The sequence below is a fragment of the Lepus europaeus genome, chromosome 14 (assembly GCF_033115175.1).
Source record: "Lepus europaeus isolate LE1 chromosome 14, mLepTim1.pri, whole genome shotgun sequence".
Lineage (NCBI taxonomy): Eukaryota > Metazoa > Chordata > Mammalia > Lagomorpha > Leporidae > Lepus > Lepus europaeus.
Genome location: NC_084840.1, coordinates 94,047,068 through 94,067,571, shown reverse-complemented (window position 1 = coordinate 94,067,571; position 20,504 = coordinate 94,047,068). Strand labels below are relative to the sequence as shown.

General features: G+C 47.1%; 1 long non-coding RNA gene across 3 annotated transcripts in view; it reads right to left on the bottom strand.

The window, feature by feature from the left end:
* Positions 1 to 18,686, bottom strand: part of LOC133773648 (uncharacterized) — a 74,735-nt gene extending 56,049 nt beyond the window's left edge. For 2 of the 3 annotated variants that reach the window (XR_009867947.1, XR_009867948.1), the window contains exon 1: positions 18,606 to 18,643. This is a non-coding gene — a long non-coding RNA (uncharacterized LOC133773648). Of the gene's footprint in view, positions 1 to 18,605 lie in introns of all 3 variants that reach the window. The other variant, XR_009867949.1, reaches the window with a different exon arrangement.
* Between the last annotated feature and the right edge of the window lie 1,818 nt (positions 18,687 to 20,504).

Here is a 20,504-nt window from a genome sequence, read left to right as displayed (position 1 = left end):
GCCAGCGGCCATCTTGGTATGGCCTTCTCATTCCACCACATTTCCCCCTTTTCGTTTATTTTTGAGCAATGGGAGGCATGATTCTTGGTCATACCATTGTTGACCCCGTTTCCACATGGTCTCCGTACGCGGCTGTGCCTGTCTTAGGTTGTCCCCCAGGGGATCTTACCTGTCATTGACTAACCAGCGCTCAACAAGGGAGACCACAGGAGTGCTTGCTCAGATGGGGGTAGGAATGAGGAGCAATGTTAATCAGAAATGGCTTGACTGCACACAGGCTGTGGGCCGTTTGAGTGGCTGACCAGGGCTACTGGGGTATAAAACAGTAACAGATGTGGCTATGGGCAGATTCTCAGGGTTGGATGACAGGGCAGGTGCGTCCGCTAACAAGGCAGACTCTCAGTCTTGTTCAGCTGGTTCTGGTTGGCCGTTTGTTGCAGGCTTGATGTTTCTGGCTGGTACCCAAATGGGCTGTCCCGCATTCTCTGGAAAGACACAAGCATATCCTCAACCCTTGGTTAGCAGAGGGTGTGGCCCCCTCCATTCTCCTGTCAGGGGGTCTTTCCACCTAACCATAGGGGCTGGGGCAATTGCAGCTTTTGCCTCTTTGGTAGCACCTTCCCAAGCTAATTGTTTGACCAAACTGTCTTGATCAGGGCCAGGCAGTAATCTTTTCTCTACTGCCTCCAAGACTCTGGCAAGGAAATTGGGGAACCATTCGCCGGGGCCTTGAACTAGGTTTCTAAAGAAACAAATCCACTGCAACAGCCCGGGAAGGCAGTGGAGGATGGCCCAAGTGCTTGGACCCTGCACCTGCATGGGAGACCAGGAGGAAGCACCTGGATCCTGGCTTCAGATCGGCACAGCAAGCTGGCCATGGCGGCCATTTGGGGGGTGAACCAACGGAAGGAAGACCTTTCTCTCTGTCTGTCTCTCTCACTGTCTAACTCTGCCTGTCAAAAAAAAGACAGAAAAAAAAGTATCACAGACTCACACTGCTCAAATGTTAGGGAGCTTGTAGGTGGCTCTGGACCTGAATTTTGGTATTTGTAATTTCATGACATTTACTGATATGCACTGTACTCTTGGACTTTTATGTATCTGCTATAGTACTACACTAACTACAATAACCTGCCTATGAAATTCAATATTGGATTTTATGGTCATAATTACAGGCACAAGCCCAAGGCATCACACTTTAAAATTAAGAAGTTAAATCATAAGAATTGCCATTTTTGGAAACCAGAAAGAGCACAATCAAATGTGGGGCCAGCAATTCTGAATGCATTGACAGACGCTGGTGTGGGGCCCTGCTCCAATCCTGGGCATTCCTGAACACTGGATATTAAGCCTGCACTGATCACCCTTGAACTTGAAATATCTCTAAAGCCTGAGCTAAAATGAGCTGAACCCCGTGACACAAAAATTTTCTGCAAAGAAGCTGACCTCTGACCTCCAAAGTCTTCCAAATGGAATATATTCACTTTCAGAAGTAATCCGTGCCCATCAAGATCCAGAAGGTTATGAATTTAGATAAGCTAACTCGACACATCGACGTACAGACCATAGCTTAACCAAACAAATGCACTTCCCCTTCTTGACAGTCACTTTGAGAGCATTCCCAAGATGCCACTGTTGTTTGAAACAGACTTGGTTCCACTCGTGGCATCAGCCTAACAGTTTATAAAACACATCCTCATTATCTTGCAGTCACACCTCATCGATCTGTTTACCTTGGGGTAGTCAGATGAAAGGCTAGCGTTAGAGACTCAAGTACGCTCAATATATTTTAATAGTGATGAAAACACCAAGAGGCATGGCAACTTTGTCAGAGCTTGAAGGAAGGCTTCCTGGAGCTTAAAACAAACACTCTGGGCTTGAATCCCAGGAGTGTGGACCAAGTAGTTTAGGAAGAAAATTATGCTTTAGGATGTTCAGGAGTGAGTGGAACAAGCAGGAGAAGTTCATGATGAGTGTGACTGGATTTTGACATTTGGTGCGAGTCCCCTACTATTTTCTAAGAACATCTCACATTCTACAGTGTGATGTGTGTGGAAATTCTCTAAACTTTGAAGATGAAACCATGGAAGTGCCCTGACTGTCAGATCAGTGCCCGCTGACCCTTCTGGGTGTGAAGACTTTGTCCTAAGAGGCGCCCTCCCAGAGATCAACCTCCAAGCTCTACCCAGCTCTTCTTGCTAATGGGAGGGCGAGAGCTGAGAGGCACTAGGTGGGTCCTTCTTATGTGCTTTCCCTTCTGGAGGTTTCACCAGCTGGCTCACCCTGCATGGAGCCACCAGGGACACCATTCTCATCATGGATCCTCAGACAACCCCCGTGAACTCTGCATTCAACCCAAGGACACAATATATTCCACAGCAGTGGGTTCTTCTTTGGAATGTTTCTTATCCACAACCATCCATTTTAGCCGATCTCCATGGAGATCTTCAAATTAAGGCCAATGCAATTAGACTTTAATATCAGTTTTTATTAATCTGGAGTGGAAAGGCTAATGCGCTTTCCTGATAAAACCTAGTTTCTGTGGATTCTCTTGCATTCCTGTGCTCATAGAACAGCAATTCCTAAATGGCCACTCTCTACACCATGGGGTAATTTGGTGCTGGAACAAGGATGATCAAATGAGAGCTGCTGGACCAGGAAGTGTGCCTAGATCATCCCTCTCTTAACTGTGTTACAGCACTGTGTCCACACTTGCTGATGGGAGTACCCTACAGGCAGGTGGTATCTGTTTGTTGTGTTAAAGAGAAAGAAGGCGCAAGGTAGGCATCTGGTGCAATAGTTAAGATGCCATTTGAGGGGCCGGCGCCGTGGCTCACTTGGCTAATCCTCCGCCTGTGGTGCCGGCATCCCATATGGGCACCGGGTTCTAGTCCTGGCTGCTCCTCTTCCAGTCCAGCTCTCTGCTGTCGCCCAGGAAGGCAATAGAGGATGGACCAAGTGCTTGGGCACCTGCACCCACATGGGAGACCAGGAGGAATCACTTGGCTCCTGGCTTTGGATCGACGTAGCTCTGGCCGGAGCAGCCATTTGGGGGTTGAACCAATGGAAAGAAAATCTTTCTCTCTGTCTCTCTCTCTCTCTCACTGTCTAACTCTGTCAATTAAAAAAAAAATGCCATTTGAATGCCCATAACAAATGGGTACAAGTCCTAGCTCTGCTTCTGACCTAGCTTCCTGCTAATGTACACCCTGGGAAGCAGTGGATGATGGCTCAAGTAGTTAGGTCCCTGACACCCACATGTAGACCACAATGGAGTTCTGGGCTCCTGGCTTTAGTCTGGCCCTGCCCCTGCTGTTGTGGGCATTTGAGAAGAGAACCAGCAAATGGAAGATCTCTGTCCGCCTGTCTCTGTCTTTGTGGCTCTGCCTTTCAAGTATATAAAAACAAATAACTTTTAAAAATCAACAGAAGGTGGAGACAATTAACACCAAAATCTACTGAGATTAGAGGAAGCAAAGTGCTACCAGGACACCTAGGGGTTGCGGTAAGTGCAGTCTGGACGGTCTAAGTGGGAGGGCTGGCAGTCCCAGGCTGCAGAGGGGATGCCTCACCAGTGCCGGCAGGCCCAGCTTGTGTTCAGGGTCACTTGGCTCAGCACCAGTTTTCCGCTGATTCTGGCTGACAGGAGCGGCAGTTTCAGCTTAACCAGGCTCTCGGGTGCCTTCACACTGCTCTCAGTATCCTCCCGTCTTCAGCGGCCTCAGCTCCATCCCACCTTTCCCATTGTCCTGAGCTCCCTTCCTTTCCCTGCATCCAACTCCACTATTCTCAGCTGAGGGCTGGCACACAGGTGCACCTGCCATTTCTTGCATTACTCAGTGCCCACCCCCACACCGTGGTTGAACAGTAGGGGCATTATTTTTTAGTAGGGTAGAGTGAAGAAGGAAAGCTCTGACTAGATCAGTAGTGACAAGTACACCTTCCCTGGGCCCTGATTTTAATCACAGCCAAGTGGCTGCCCACCTCCTCCTGATACACAAAAGCCCCTTCACAAGACCAAGGCTATCTGTGGTGATGAGGACACGGAGAACAATTCCATCACCCTCCAGGCCACACACAAGATGTACGTGTGTTTGCTGCCCATTCACAATGGCTTCAGGCGGGTGCCTTAAGAGGCCACTAGAGATCAGCTTACCTATGAGATACTTTTTCTTCTTTGTCAGCGTGGGGGCCACTCTTTGGCACAAGATGGATGTTGTTATGCCACTGCAATCTACTGCGATAAAAATAACTCGTGATGTCAAACCCTCACCCAGGAGTGCTGCCCTCGCCAGATCATCTTCCAGGAAGGGCGCAGCGTGGGCCCGGCCCAGAGCCTCCACAGAGGTGAAAACAGAGTGCTAGTGGCCTGCAGCAACATGGCAGGGAGCGCCAACTGGACAGGGACATTTATAAAGAAGCACGGCTCTGGGCATCTGCTGGATTCCCATTCTCTTGTTTTTCCCAGGTCTATTTCTGGCTTCCCTCTCCACAGCACAGCATAAAGAGCCTTTCTCCAGCCTGCCCTGGCCTCCATCCCAGCTCTGGAAGAGGCAGCTGTGAATGGTGACTGTCAGAGTCTGGCGTTTTAATTCAAAACTGTCCCCCTCGCTTCCCCCAAACTGGGAAGACACCGGCAGGAGTGACCTCATCGCCACTGATTTTTTTTCCCCCAATTTTCAGTCTGGTTCTCCATAGCGGAACTCAGGGCAACGACGCCCCTCAGTGGCTGAAGCTCAGAACTGCAGGAGGAAAACAGCTTGCCTTCAGAAAGAGGTCAAGGCGGCAAAATATCACACTTTCATCAAAATGGTTATGACCCCTCTCATTAGGGAAGCTGTGGACATGGCGTCTTCCTTCTGCACTTCTCCAAGGAGGCCAACCACTGAAGGGTTATGCCCCATCTCCTGAGCCACCGACGTGGCCTCATCCGAGCTTCAGTTTGGTTTTGTTTTGTTTTTTATTATTATTGACAGCCAGAGTGGACAGTGAGAGACAGAGAGAAAGGTCTTCCTTTGCCGTTGGTTCACCCTCCAATGGCCGCCGTGGTAGGCGCGCTGCGGCCGGCGCATCTCGCTGATCCGAAGCCAGGAGCCAGGTGCTTCTCCTGGTCTCCCATGCGGGTGCAGGGCCCAAGTACTTGGGCCATCCTCCACTGCACTCTCTGGCCACAGCAGAGAGCTGGCCTGGAAGAGGGGCAACCGGGACAGGATCGGTGCCCCAACCGGGACTAGAACCCAGTGTGCCGGCGCCGCAAGGCGGAGGATTAGCCTAGTGAGCCGCGGCGCCGACTCCGAGCTTCAGTTTGTAATGGATGCAGGTTAAGCAGGTTGAGCGTCCCTTATCTGAAATGCTTGGAGCCAGAAGTATAGCAGATTTCAGAGTTTTGAAAATTTGCAAGTATTTGCACAGATTTTACCACCTGGGCATCCATAATCTAAAGGTCAGAGATCAGAAATGCTCCAAAAGTTGAATTTTGTGAGCAGCATGTTAGTACTCCCCAAATTTTGGGTTTGGTCTTGGAACATTTCTCAAAGGAGGACATACCATGTCCAGCAAGTAGATGGAAAAAGGTTGAGCATCAGTAATCAGAAATGTTAGATTGGCTATGATCAAAAAAAGATAACAAGTGTCACCAGGAAAGAAATCCTTGAACACTGTCGGTGGGAATGTGTGTTAGTAAGTCCATTGTGGGAAACAGCATGGAGAATCCCAATTCTAAACTAAACCTACAATTACTTTATGACCCAAGAATCCCACTACTGAGTACATATCCAAGGGAAAGCAAATCAGTCTTTTTTTTAATAATCCTGTTTATTTTATTGCATTCTAATTCTTTTTAAAATCGTACCCAAACACAATATACATGATAGTTCCCTGTTAGTCTGAATATATCTTAATCCTCAACAGTGCAAATGGTCTGAAAGTGAGATATACTTGTTTGCTTTTATAAAGATTATTGCATACAAGAAACATGGGGGAAAACTGGAAGATACAGATACTGACAAGCTGATCAGTTACTTCTTTTCCCATATCAATTATGAAAAGCAAATCAATCTTTCAAAGAGACATTTGCACCCCTGTGTTTACTGCAGCGCCACTCACAATAGCCAAGAAATGGAAATAACCTAAGTGTCCAGCAACTGACAAAGAAAGAAAATGTATTGCATAGATACAATGAAATACTTCTCAGCCATTAAAAAGGATGAAATCTTCGGAACAACATGGATGGACCTGGAGGTCATATGTTAAGTGAAATAAACCAAGCACAGGAAGACAAATATCAGATTACCTCACTCTTAAGTGGAGTCTAAACAAATATTTTTAAAATGACACCATAAAGGTTAAAGGTACATTGGTGGTTACCAGAGGCTGGCGAGGGAAGGAAGTAGGCAACAGCTGAGGAAAGTTTATGGACGTGTCCTAGGGCACAGTTAGACAGGAGAAAGAAATTCTGGGGTTCTACTGCACAGCGCAGTGATGGTAGACTAATGCTAATATACTGTATACTTTGCTCCGTAACAACTAAAAGATAGGATTTTGGATGCTTTCACTATAAAGAAATAACTGTTTAAAGAGTTAACTGTATCTACTCTGACTGAATATTACACAATGTGTACATGCACCAAAACATCCCATAGGAGTCTATTAAAAGTGCAATTTTAATATCGACTAAAATTTTTAAGTAAAACAATTTTTAAAGACAAACATAACTGTAGATATTTAAAATTGGGGGGACTAAGGGTTTAGTAGGAAACCTGTTTAGGAAGAAAGTGAGGGAATTAAATGCTGCACATGAATCTGAAACTAAACTTCTGTCAAAAAGAAAATCAAATGCAGATTGCATTACCTTCCACTGATATAAGACTCTTGTGAAGCAAAGTTTATTTGGGGAGAAGTCATGTGGCCTAACAGACAAGTGAGTCTGTCCCATATTAAGAGTACTATGATTCAATTCCAGACTCTAGCTCCTAGTTCCAGATTCCTGCCTATACAGACCCAGGGAGGAAGCAAGTGATGACTCAAGTCCTTGGGCTCCTGCCACCCACCTGGGAGACCCAGACTGAGTTCCCAGCTCCTAGCCAGGTAGGTATCTAGGGAGGACGGCAGCAGATGGTAGCTCTGTCTGCCTGCCTGCCTTTCTGTCTCTCTGCCTCTTGAATTCAAAAGAAAAAAAGTTTATTTGGAAAAATATGCTAATGTGATTATTTTATATTCACAGTGTATGACTCTACGTATAATGACTAATCATTATAATCAATCACTGTGGAGCTCTCAGAGTAAACTCATTAGTCAAAATTCATGTTCCCTTCTTTTTTGAGAAAAATAAATCATCCTGTAGAGAAACCTGATGGTGGCCTGTTATGGCAAGACAAAGATTAAAATGCTCAAGATTCTCTCTGTATTTCTGCCCCATACCCTCAAACCCTCTTCTTTATATGCAAACAGCAAAACCCAAAGACTGTTAAGTTAGGAGCTTTATGAATTATTGTCTGAATTATTACACAATAAGCCAAGGAACCCGACACCAAATCTGAACCAACCTAAAGACACTAACCAAAAAACGTGTCTTCCTCTCCAAAGAGTAATTGTCCTAGTACACTTTGTGTTGCTCTAACAGAAAACTTGAGACTGGGTGATTCATACTGCACAGAAATGTGCTGACTCATGGTTCTGGAGCCTGGGGGTGGGCGGAGCCAACATCAAGGTGGCAGCAATGGGTGAGGGCCTGCCTGCTGCATCCTGCCTTGAAAGAAGGAAAGAGGGTGAGAGGGGGCAGGAGAGGGTGGAACTTGCCCTTCCAGAGGGCACCAATCCCATTTGTGATCTAACCGCCTCTTCAAGGACCCTCTCAATACTGTTAAATTGGTGCTTAAATTTCAACATGAGTTTTGAGGGGGACAGACACGCAAGCCACAGGAGCTGCTCAAAGAGATGAGAAAAAAATGTTTACAGTTCATGTTTTCAAGTCTGCCTATCCAGGAGATGCAAGCCTTGAAGCTTCTGGGGTTTATAGCATAGCCCAATAGGGAAGCTGGCAAAGGGAAGCCAGGTGGCATTCAAAATGAGGCCTCTCAAGGCAGCACCTGAAACCGTTCTGAAATGTCTCAGCCTCTTAGATTTTACCAAATGACTTGTCATTTTCCCAAGAGTCATCTGACTCTTGGAGACAAAGTGGCATTAATGACATTTAAGGAGTTGACCTTATGATCCAGAATTCTGGGTGCACAGTGAGAAATACAACTGCTGAAATCAACTTGAGATATCTACTACCTTCTCTCCTTGTAGAAGAGCAGTGTGGGAATCCTGGAGACTGTTGGTGGGAAGATGGGGTGGTGATCATGGATGCAAAGCATTGGGGGGGAAGAAGTGAATGGGGGCTAATGTCTCTGAGCTGTAACAATCTGGCTTACCTGTGTTAATTGAGGCACAGCTGCCAAACGCTGGGGGATGCCCATTCTTTGAGGTGGGTTCCCCAGAAGCAGAGACTCAGAGACAAATGACATGTATGTCCTTGAACTGGTTGGTGAGTGGGGAAGTGGAACAGGAATGGGAAGCAAGCCAAGGAAGGCTGAGTGAACAGGTGAAGTCCCAAGGAGGGCAAGGTTGGTTCAATCGCATAGGCACACTATGTAGACTGTGTAATCCCTAGGGCAGTAAGTCCCAGTCAGGGGTGAGGGAACCTAGAGAACCACACTTCCACACCAGAGTCACTGGGTGACAATCACTCAGGTGTGCAGCAAAGTGAACTCTGACAACCCACACAGGAGCAAGCACTGGCTGAGGGTCAGCACTCAAGAGGTGCAGGTGCTGGCTGCTGGAGGCGGTGTGGACAGAAGATCAAGTGCACAGAACAGTGTGGATCCCTGAGGATGCACACTGAGGTGGCCCGTCTGCTCCTCTGCTGGAAGAGCCCGTGTACCCTCCCAGACTGTTGTGGGGGGACACTGTACCACAGGCGTTCTCTTGACACACCCTTTCCTTGAGCACAGCCTCAAAGCCATCTCCTTCCCAGCTGCATCCTGATATTCTGAAGTAGTGTGTTCATACCTGTATCCGTCCTTTTGCCAAATACACTTCATGGTGCCTTTGTGTATGTGTGTGTATATATATAAAATATGTATATAAAACATGTATATATATAATATATAATATATATAATATATATACACACACAGTTGAACCTGATTATTTTTTAAATTTTATTTTTTTTCTTTGAAAGGCAGTGAGAGACAGAGACAGAGACATAGAGACAGAGAGAGATCTCTCATCCATTGGTTCACTTCTCACATGCCTGAAACAGCCAGGGAGGAGCCAGACTGATGCCAGGAACCCAGAACTCAACTTGGGTCTTCCATGTGGGTGGCAGAGGCCCAACTACTTGAGCCATCAGTGCTACCTCCAAGGGTACACAGCCTGAATCAGGAGTGGAATCAGGATTCAAACCCAGACATTCCAATATGAGATGTGGGTATCCCAAGTGGTGTTCTGACCACTATGCCAAATGCCTACCCTGAACTTGATTTTTATATGTTCATCTAACCCTTAGTATGGGAAGAACCTTAACATTGCTCCATGTACTTACAACCTGCAATGCATGAAGTGGGGAAAGGAAGATTAGGAACTGTTGGGCTGCAAGTGCTGTGTGGTTGGTCAACCCCATTCACAGCCCTGCTGCATGCCAGGCTCTGCTCTTCCTAGCAAACAGGAACTCACAGGCACCCTCTGGGGTGGGCAACTTTAAGTCCTGATCTAGCACCTATGAACAGACCTCACCCCTGCGTTACATTCTGGATGACAAATGGTTTTTAAACACCTTTACTGTGGTAGGTATTTGGCCTAGCAATTAAGACACTGGCCCTGCATTCTACGTCAGAGTGTCTGGGTTCTAGTCCTGGCTCCACACCAAATTCCAACTTCCTGCTAATGCACACCCTGGGAGGCAACAGGTGATGACCCAAGTAGTTGGGTCCCTGCCACATACATGGGAGACCCAGACTGAATTCCAGGCTCCTGGCTTCAGCCTGGCCCAGCCCCAACTGTTGCAGGCATTTGAGGAGTGAACCAGCTAATGGAAGCTCTCTCTCTGTCTCCCTTTTCAAATAAAAATAAATAAAAATGACAGTGATGCTGTCTTGATACTAGAGTTTACTATCTTGTAAAATGGCATTTTCCCTAGGTTACAAGTGAAATTGTCATCACTTGCAGGAAATTTAAATTCTACTTACAGTTATTAGGCTGTAAATGAGTATAGCAAAATTACCTATCCATTCTAAATTCATTTTTTTATTTTTAAACGGCTGTAAAAGAAATTTTTTTCCTAAGGAGATGCAAAGGTGTCAGGCAATTCATGAAATCATGAGATAAATGCACACTGTATTGATACTGACAAAAACAGTGAGGGTTTCCTGGGGGAGAGAACAAGGGTCCAGGAGACATGTGGGGATCAGGGTGGTCCCTGGCCAACACCTGCAATCTGGTGCAGACTCCCTGGATGCCAGAAGCAACTCTGTTCCCACCAGACCTGTGGGTCCCAGGAACCCTCATCCCCAGGTGTCCAGGAAACACCGGCAGGCCTGAGAGAGCCTCCTGGCTGGAGCAGCAGGCACCCCGTGCCCGGGCTGGGGTAAGAGAGAGAAAGGAGCAGGCCCAGGGGCTAAGATGCCCACATTCCCTATTATGGTGCCTGGTTTGAGTCCTGGCTCCCCTCCCTATCCTGGTGCCTGTTAATGAGCACCCTGGGAGGCTGTAGTGATGGCTTAAGAATTCTGGTTCCTGCCACCCGCGTGAGAGACTCCTGGTTTTAGTCTGGCCTAGCTCTAGCTGTTGTACGCATTTAGGGAGTGAACCAGCAGAAGGAAGATATCTCTAATGCTTCCCCTCTCCCTGTCATTCGTATTTCAAATAAATAAATTTTAAAAAACAGGAGAAGAGAAAGGAGAAAGCCAGATGTCGCTACTAGGAGGTGGCAGTGAGACCCTGGTCGTCAGGCACTGCCGCTCAGCCAAGGTGATGTCCACCCCAGCACTGAGACTCCCTCACACCTGACCCCCAGCCAGCCAGTGGCAGGGCTCGACTTCTGTGCACCCCTAGAAAGAACCTGGCCTACCCCTCGCGAGTCAGGTTTTCACAGGTGTCCATGTACCCTGTCCCCACAGGAAGGCCTGGGCCCCGTGTCACCCCACAACCTGTGGGCCTTGGCCCACCTGCTATCCTCACCCCATCCCTACTCCCCACCCCTCTGCACCCACTGTCCCAGCCCAGCTCTTGCTGGGCAGGTGTTTACTCACCACTGCACAGCCCAGCCTGGCTCGGGGGCGTGGACAAGTGCCCCCAGTGCCCGTCCTGGTGATCGCAGCACCCTCTGATGTGCCGTCCCCAGCCTGCTCCCTTCCATTCTCACAGATCACTGCCTGGCACTCCCTCATCTCAAGTAGTTTAGCTCCTTGTCCTTGGCTCCTCACTCCTGGGCATCCTTGGTGATGAGGGACCCCTGACACCTCTTCCAAACGTCGGCCTCTCCTCTCTCCAGCAATTGGTCCTCTGCCCACCTCAGCCCCTCCACACACTGTGTGGTCCCTCAGGCTGCCATTGCCCTGCCCTCTCTTAGACCTTCTGGCTTATTCTAATGCTGACACCTGGGATGCAGGAGAGGGAGGGGATCTGAGGAAGACAGGCTGAGTCAAAGCTTCTGTGTCTCATCCAAGGGGGTGACCTGCTATAGGCACATCAAGGTGAAGGACATGGATTGGGAGTCACTTACATCCAAGTAGTGTTGCAGTCTCCCACCAGTGGTCAAGGAGGGAAAAGTGACAGACACCAAAAGATGGGTTTTGTGCTAAAAACGAACTGGACATAAGCAGAAAAGGAGACGAGAGGTGGGTGGTAAGATATAGCACAGAAGCCATTGAAAGAATGGAATGGCAGAAGCCCATGAAAGACGGTTCCTTCAGAGGGCTGCACCTGCCAGTTAGAAGAAAATCTCCCAATACAAGTACAAAGGAAATCGAAAGTAAACAATATGAATATTTATGGAAAAATGGCAGGGCAAAGTCATTACTTGTCAACAGTCACCTTGAATTTAAATGTCCTCAACTTTCAGGTTAAAAGGCACAGACTGGTTGAATGGATTCAAAATCAAAACTCATCTATTTGCTGCCTACAAGAAACACATCTCACCAACAAAGACACATGCAGACTGAGAGTGAAAGGATGGAAAAAGATATTCCATGCTAACAGAAACCAAAAAAGAGCTGGTGCAGTGATCCTAATATCAGACAAAATAGACTTTAACATAAAAACTGTTATAAGAGACAAAGAAGGGCACTATGTAATGATTAAGGGATCAATTCAACAGGAAGATGTGACTATTATAAATGTTTATACACCTAATGACAGGGTACCTGGCTATTTAAAACAAATGTTAATGTATCTAAAGGGAGACACAGACTCCAATACAATATTAATGGGGGATTTCAGTACCCAACATTCAGCAATGGACAGATCAACAAGACAGAAATCCAGCAAGGAAACAACAGAGTTAATCAACACTATAGACTAACTGGATCTAATGGTTATCTACAGAACTTTCCATTCTACAGTTGCAAAACACACTTTCTTCTCAGCAGTGCATGGAACTTTCTCTAGGATTGACAACACGCTAGGCCATAAAGCAAGTCTCAGCAAATTCAAAAAGAATCTAAATTATACCATGCATCTTCTTGGACCACAATGGAATGAAGCTGGAAATCAACAACGCAGGAATCTCTAGAACATATACAAACATATGGAGACTGAACAACACGCTCCTAAATGAATAGTGGATCACAAAAGAAATCAAAAGAGAAATCAAAAAATGGAAACAAATGGAGATGACAATACAACATATCAAAACTTACGGGATACAACAAAAGCAGTGTTAAGAGGAAAGTTTATAGCAGTTGGTGCCTATATCAAGAAAGGATATCAAATAAATAAGCTATCAATGCATCTCAACAACCTAGAAAAACAACAGCAAACCAAACCCAAAACCAGTAGGAGAAATGAAATAATTAAAATTAGAGAAGCAATCAACAAAACTGAAACAGAAAAATACAAAAGACCAGCAAAACTAAGAGATGGTTTTTTTAAAAAAATTGACATACCATTGGCCCAATTAATCAAAAAAAAAAAAAGGAGAAAGAAGATCTAAATAAATAAAATTAGAGTTGAAAAAAGGAAATGTAACTACAGGCATCAAAGAAATAAAAAGAACCATCAGGAATTACTACAAAGAGCCATATGCCAACAAATTGAGAAACCTAGAAGGAATGGATAGATTCCAGGACACATACAACATACCTAAATTGAGTCATGAAGACACAGATAACCTAAACAGACCAATAACCAAGACGGAAATTAGATCAGTAATAAAGACACTCCCAACAAAGAAATGCCCAGGACCGGATGGCTTCACTGCCGAATTCTACCAGACATTTAAAGAAGAACTAACTCCAATTCTTCTCAAGCTATTCAAAACAACTGAAAGGGAAGAAATCCCTCCCAAACTTTTTCTATGAATCCAGCATCACCTTAATTCCTAAACCTGAAAAAGATACAACAGACATAGAGAACTCAGACCAATTTTCCTCATGAACACAGATGCAAAAATCCTCAACAAAATACTATCCAATAGAATCTAACAACATATCAGAAAGGTCATTCACCCAGACCAAGTGAGATTTATCCCTGGTATGCAGGTGGTTCAACATTCACAAATCAATCAATGTGATACATCCCATTACTAAACTGAAGAACAAAAAACCATATGCTTATCTCAATAGATGCAGTGAAAGCATTTGATAAAATACAACACCCTTTCATGATGAAAACTCTAAGCAAATTGGGTATAGAAGGAACATTCCTCAACACAAAAAAGGCAATTTATGACAAACCCACAGCCAGTGTTCTATTGAATGGGGAAAATCTGGAAGTATTCCCACTGAGATCCAGAATAAGACAAGGTTGCCCACTCTCACCATTGCTATTCAATATAGTCCTGGAAACTTTATGAAGAGCCATTAGACAAGAAAAAGAAATTAAAAGGATACAAATTGGGAAGGAAGTCAAACTATCCCTATTTGCAGATGACATTATTCTATATGTAGGGGATGCAAAAGACTCCACGAAGAGACTATTGGAAGTCATAGAAGAATTTGGTAAAGTGGCAAGATATAAAATCAACACACAAAAATCAATTCTATACACAGACAATGCCATAGGTGTGAAAGAACTTCTAAGATTAATCCCATTCACAATAGCTACCAAAAAAAAAAATACCTTGGAATAAATTTAACAAAGGATGTCAAAAATCTCTATAATGAGAATTACAAAACATTAAAGAAAGAGATAGAAGAAGATATTTAAAAAGTCAAAATCGTCCATGTTCATAGATTAGAAGAATCAATATCATCAAAATGCCTATACTACCAAAAGCAATTTTCAGATTCGATGGTGCACCAATCAAAATATCAAGGACATTCTTTTCATATATACAAAAAATGACGCTGAAATTCATATGGAAACATAGGAGACCCCAAATAGCTAAAGCAATCTTATACAACAAAAGCAAAGCTGGACGCATCAAAATACCAGATTTCAAGACATATTACAGGGCAGTTAGAATCAAAACAGCCTGGTACTGATACAAAACAGATGGATAGATCGATAGAATAGAACAGAAACTCCAGAAATCAATCCACGCATCTGCAACCAATTTGTCTTTGATAAAGGAGCTAAAATAAACCCTTGGAGCAAAGACAGTATCTTCAACAAATGGTGCTGGGGAAACTGGATTTCCACATGCAGAAGCAAGACCCTACCTTCTACCTTACACAAAAATCCACTCAAAAGATTAAAGACCTAAATCTATAACCCAATACCATCAAATTATTAGAGAACATTGGGGAAACCTTCAAGACACTGGCACAGGCAAAGAGTTCTTGGAAAAGACTCCAGGGGCACAGGCAATCAAAGCCAAAATCAACAAGTGGGATTACATCAAATTGGAAAGCTTCTGTACTGCAACAGAAACACTTAGGAACATGATGAGGCAACCAACAGAATGGGAGAAATGATTTGTAAACTCTGCAACTGATAAAGGATTAATAACCAGAATACATAAAGAAATCAACAAATTCAACAACAAAACAAACAGTCCAGTTAAGAAATGGGCAAAGGACTCAAACAGGCATTTTTCAAAAAGAGGAAATCCAAATTGCCAACAGACATATGAAAAAATGCTCAGGATCACTAGATGTCAGGGAGATGCAAATCAAAACCACAATGAGGTTTCACCTCACTGCCTGTAGAATGGCTTTCATACGGAAATCAACAAACAACAGATGCTGGCGACAATGTGGGAGAAAAGGTACCCCAATCCACTGTTGGTGGGGATATAAACTGGTACAGCCACTATGGAAGACAGTAAGGCAATTCCTCAGATATCTGACCTACCAAATGACCCAGCCATCCCACTCCTGGAAATTTACCCAAGGGAAATGAAATCAGCATATGAAAGAGTTATCTGCACCCCCATGTTTACTGCAGCTCAACTCACAATAACTAAGACATGGTATCAACCCAAATGCCAGTCAACTGAAGCCTGGATAAAGAAATTATGGGATATGCATACCATTGAATATTACACAGTGGTAAACACACACACACACACACACAAAATCCAGTCATTTACAACAAAATGTATGAAACTAGAAAACATCATACTTTGTAAAATAAGCCAGTCTCAAAAGGACAAATACCACATGTTCTCCCTGACCTGTGATAACTAACAGAGCACCTAAAAGGCAATCTGTAGAAGTAAAAGTGACACTTTCAGAGCAGTGACTTTTAACAGCCCTTGTCTGACTGTTGAGGAGCAGTTTTTTTTTTTTTTCCCATACTATTTTTTGAACTCTTTACTTAACATAGAATTAATCATATGTGTATAAAATTAATTGGAGGACGGCACCGAGGCCCAATAGGCTAATCCTCTGCCTGCAGCGCCAGCACACTGGGTTCTAGTCCCGGTCGGGGTGCCAGATTCTGTCCTGGTTGCCCCTCTTCCAGGCCAGCTCTCTGCTGTGTCCCGGGAGTGCAGTGGAGGATGGCCCAAGTGCTTGGGCCCTGCACCCCATGGGAGACCAGGAGGAAGCACCTGGCTCCTGGCTTCGGATCGGTACAGTGCGCTGGCCGTAGCAGCCATTGGAGGGTGAACCAACAGCAAAGGAAGACCTTTCTCTCTGTCTCTCTCTCTCACTGTCCACTCTGCCTGTCAAAAAAAAAATAATAATCGGAAATAGATTTTAATAAAAAATAAAGAATGGGAGTAGGAGAGGGAGAAGGAAGAGGGGTGGAAGTGTGGGGGGGAGGGCAGATATGGTGGGAAGAATCACCATGTTCCTAAAGTTGTGATTATGAAGTGTATAAAGTTTGTATTCCTTAAATAAATGTTTTCTTGGGGGGGGGGTATCTCTGTTGAAGTACTTAAGTTACAGTATTTTGGTTTGATGAACCACTGGAACTCCAGGAACCAAGAATGCAAAATAAATCGCGTTTAGGGTCACAGGTGTTCATCCCCTCCCTGCTTCAGAAAGGTGAAGAGAGAGTGAAACTGGAAATGCTAAGCAGAGGAGGTTTGATGACATTAGCCAGAGTCTACAACAGTGGTCCAGCTTGAGTGACTGCACAGTGCTTGGTATTAGACGAGGGTCACTAGGGGAGGGGCAGGGCAGAGGACATGTCCTGAGCCCCGTGTCCCTGCCAGTCCTGTCTGCCTCTGACGTGACCTGAGCATGGGCAGAGGGGCCCTCCCCCAGTTCCATACTGTCTGCCTTGCCCGAGCCAGGCTGCTCTCCATGGACAAGAGGCCGTGGCCCCCAGAACACATGTACCCCCTTCTTGGCCAGCCTATGGGGAGCCCAGGGCCTGGGGATTATCGTCCCGGTCCACTCCCAGCACCCATGCCTGCCTCCTTGCATGGTTCCTCTTCCGTGTGGCCAGGCGGGCTCCTGGTGTGGGCACCCGGTGTTGGGGTCTGGGGTCTGCCCCTGGAAGCTGGATGTGAAGCTGGGATGTCCACAGACACCCCTGGCCACCCCAACACCGGGGGAGAGGGGGGCCGGTTCTCTGACAAGGTGGCACTCTGGGCTTAGCATGGAGACGTCTCGGTTCTGAATGCAAAGATGGCCGACCTCAGGGGGGTGGACACAACGTGTATTATGTAGCTGGATTCATGACACTGAACACTGGACATGACCCTGAATACTGGACATGATACTAAGTACTGGACATGACTAAGTACCGGACACACTAAGTACCAGACATGGCACTAAGTACCGGACACACTAAGTACCGGACATGACTAAGCTCCGGACACACTAAGTACCGGACATGACTAAGTACCGGACACACTAAGCACCGGACACACTAAGCAACGGACACACTAAGCACCGGACACACTAAGCTCCGGACACACTAAGTACCAGACACACTAAGTACCGGACACACTAAGTACTGGACATGATACTAAGTACCGGACACACTAAGTTCCGGACACACTAAGCTCCGGACACACTAAGTACCGGACATACTAAGTCCCAGACGCACTAAGCTCCGGACGCACTAAGCACCGGACACACTAAGCACCGGACACACTAAGCACCGGACACACTAAGTACCGGACACACTAAGCACCGGACACACTAAGCTCCGGACACACTAAGCTCCGGACACACTAAGTACCGGACACACTAAGTACTGGACATGATACTAAGTACCGGACACACTAAGCTCCGGACACACTAAGCTCCGGACATGACTAAGCACCGGACACACTAAGTTCCAGACATGACTAAGTCCCGGACACACTAAGTACCGGACATGACTAAGCACCGGACACACTAAGCTCCGGACACACTAAGCACCGGACACACTAAGTTCCGGACACACTAAGTACCAGACACACTAAGCTTCGGACACACTAAGTACCGGACATGACTAAGTAAGTACCGGACACACTAAGCTCCGGACACACTTAGAGCCCGACACACTAAGTTCCGGACACACTAAGCTCCGGACACACTAAGTTCCGGACGCACTAAGCTCCGGACACACTAAGCACCGGCCATGGCCCTGAGTCCTGGCTGGGCCTCCCTCCTCAGCCCAGACCCCGGGCCCAAGGCCCTGTGGGGGTGGTCAGTCACAACTCGAGCGCGGATCCGTTGTCCGCCCCACGGTCTTCTCTCCTTAAGGACCAACATGCAGTGCTACGTGTTCACGCACACAGCGGGGCTCTGTGAACCCGCCCGTGCCCGTCTGAGGAGGAGCAGGGAAGGCCGCCCTGCGCTCACGGAGGCGCTGCTCCCCTTCCCAGAGCCCCTCGCGACGCGTCCTTCCGCCCGCCACATCCGGGCCCAGCGTCTCCCTCCCCTCGCGGAATCTGCCTTCGCGGCTCTGGGCGTGCAGTACCCGCGCCCGGTCGCCAGGCGGCAGCAAACACCGAGCAAGAAAGGCGGGTGATGATGACGCGCGACGACCCACAAGGAGCGCCCCGACACCCCACTAACCACTGCGGCCTTCCCGGCGACCCGCTGCTACGCATGCGCTGCGCGTCCCGCTCGCGTTCCGTTGCCCACTTCCGGGTTCCGGGCTCCGGCTTGGCTTTCCGTGCCCTGGACTTCCGGCTCCGCCCTTCGAGCACCGGAAACGGAAGAGTGCATTGGTCGCAGCGCGGCGGCGGGCTGGCGGTTGCCATGACAACCCGCCGGGACGCTCTCGGGGGTTCCTCAGAGGCGGCGCGGCAATGGCGGGAAATGGCGGGAACGCTGAGGGGGACGGCGCCCCGGGAGGATGCCGGGCGACCCAGAAATGAGTGGGGCGCCCTTGCACTGGTGGCGAATTTCAGAGAACGCGGGCTTCCTTACTTGTTTTAATACCGATTTTATTTTATTTTTTTAGACGTGCCTACTTAACTTCCTTACAAGAAAAAAAGCAATAAAATAAAATAAAATAAAATAAATAGAGAGAGTGTTCTTGGAAGATGGGGAGGCAACGTCCCTGATAACAGCTCTGACGTCACCTGCGCTGCCCTTACCGAATCTTCTCCAAACCTCCGGCTGTGGCCCCGAACCCGCGCTCCTGCGGCACCCTCCCCAGGGGATGTGGGCCTGGGTTTATGGCTTAGCGTCTCATAATTAGGACAGGACGGAGGGCCGGGCGCTTGGCCTGGCGGCTAAGGATGCTTGCCTGCCGGAGTCCCTGGGTTCCAATCCCACCTCTGGCTCCTGGCTCCAGCTTCTGGCCAGCGCAGACCCTAGGAGGCAGCAGGTGGTGGGTCAAGTATTTCGGATCCCCACCCCTACATGGAGCCCTGGACGGAGTTCCTGGCTCCTGCCTAATGCCCTGGCCGGCGCATGGCCTTTTGCAGGCGTCAGGCAGGAACCAGCAGGTGCACAATCCCTCTCGCTGGCTCGTGCTCTCTCTACCTCTCCAACAAACGGAAATGTTGACATGGCGCCGCAGACATGGAGTGTCAAGACATGGGGTTCTGTCTTCCTGTGCAGTGGCTCTGTCACCGGGGTCACTGCCCCACTAGGCGGACAGGCAGGGCGCCGTGGAGCAACCCGGTGGCAAGGCACGGAGGCCACAGCTGACCTGTGTCTGGGCTTCCAGTCCACAGAAACTGACAGCAAGTAAACAAATAAATAAATAAAAAGGCCTGTTCTTTCAAGCCACTGTGTTTTGGAGGAATTTTGTTATCCATCTGTGGATAACGAATGCCACAATTTTTTTTTTTTTTTTTTTTTTTTTGGACAGGCAGAGTGGATAGAGAGAGACAGAGAGAAAGGTCTTCCTTTTTGCCGTTGGTTCACCCTCCAATGGCCGCTGCAGCCGGCACATCTCGCTGATCCGAAGCCAGGAGCCAGGCGCTTCTCCTGCTCTCCCATGGGGTGCGGGGCCCAAGGACTTGGGCCATCCTCCACTGCCTTCCCGGGCCACAGCAGAGAGCTGGCCTTGAAGAGGGGCAACCGGGATAGAGTCCGGCACCCCAACCGGGACTAGAACCCGGTGTGCCAGCGCCGCAAGGTGGAGGGTTAGCCTGTTAAGCCACGGCACCGGCCAACAATTTGTTTTTTCCTCCCGTTATCACGCTTGGAGTTGTGAGGAATTCACCTGGGTGCATTGGATCTGTTTTTTTCCTCCTCTTTCTGGTGCCTTGAGGCAGTCTTATTACATGAAAATACAAAGTCTCCAGCTAAATTTCATTTTGTATTTTTAGACCGCAACCTCTTTGACAGAAATGTTTGTTTATAGTTGGTTGTGATCTTCATCAGTTTGCTTATTTGTAAAAAAAAAAAAAAAAAAAAAAAAAAAAAAAAAAAGTTAGAGATTAGATGAATTAATCCCCGTAAAGGTCTTGAGACATCACTAGCTTATAGAAACTGCCTAATAAGCTAGCTCTCATT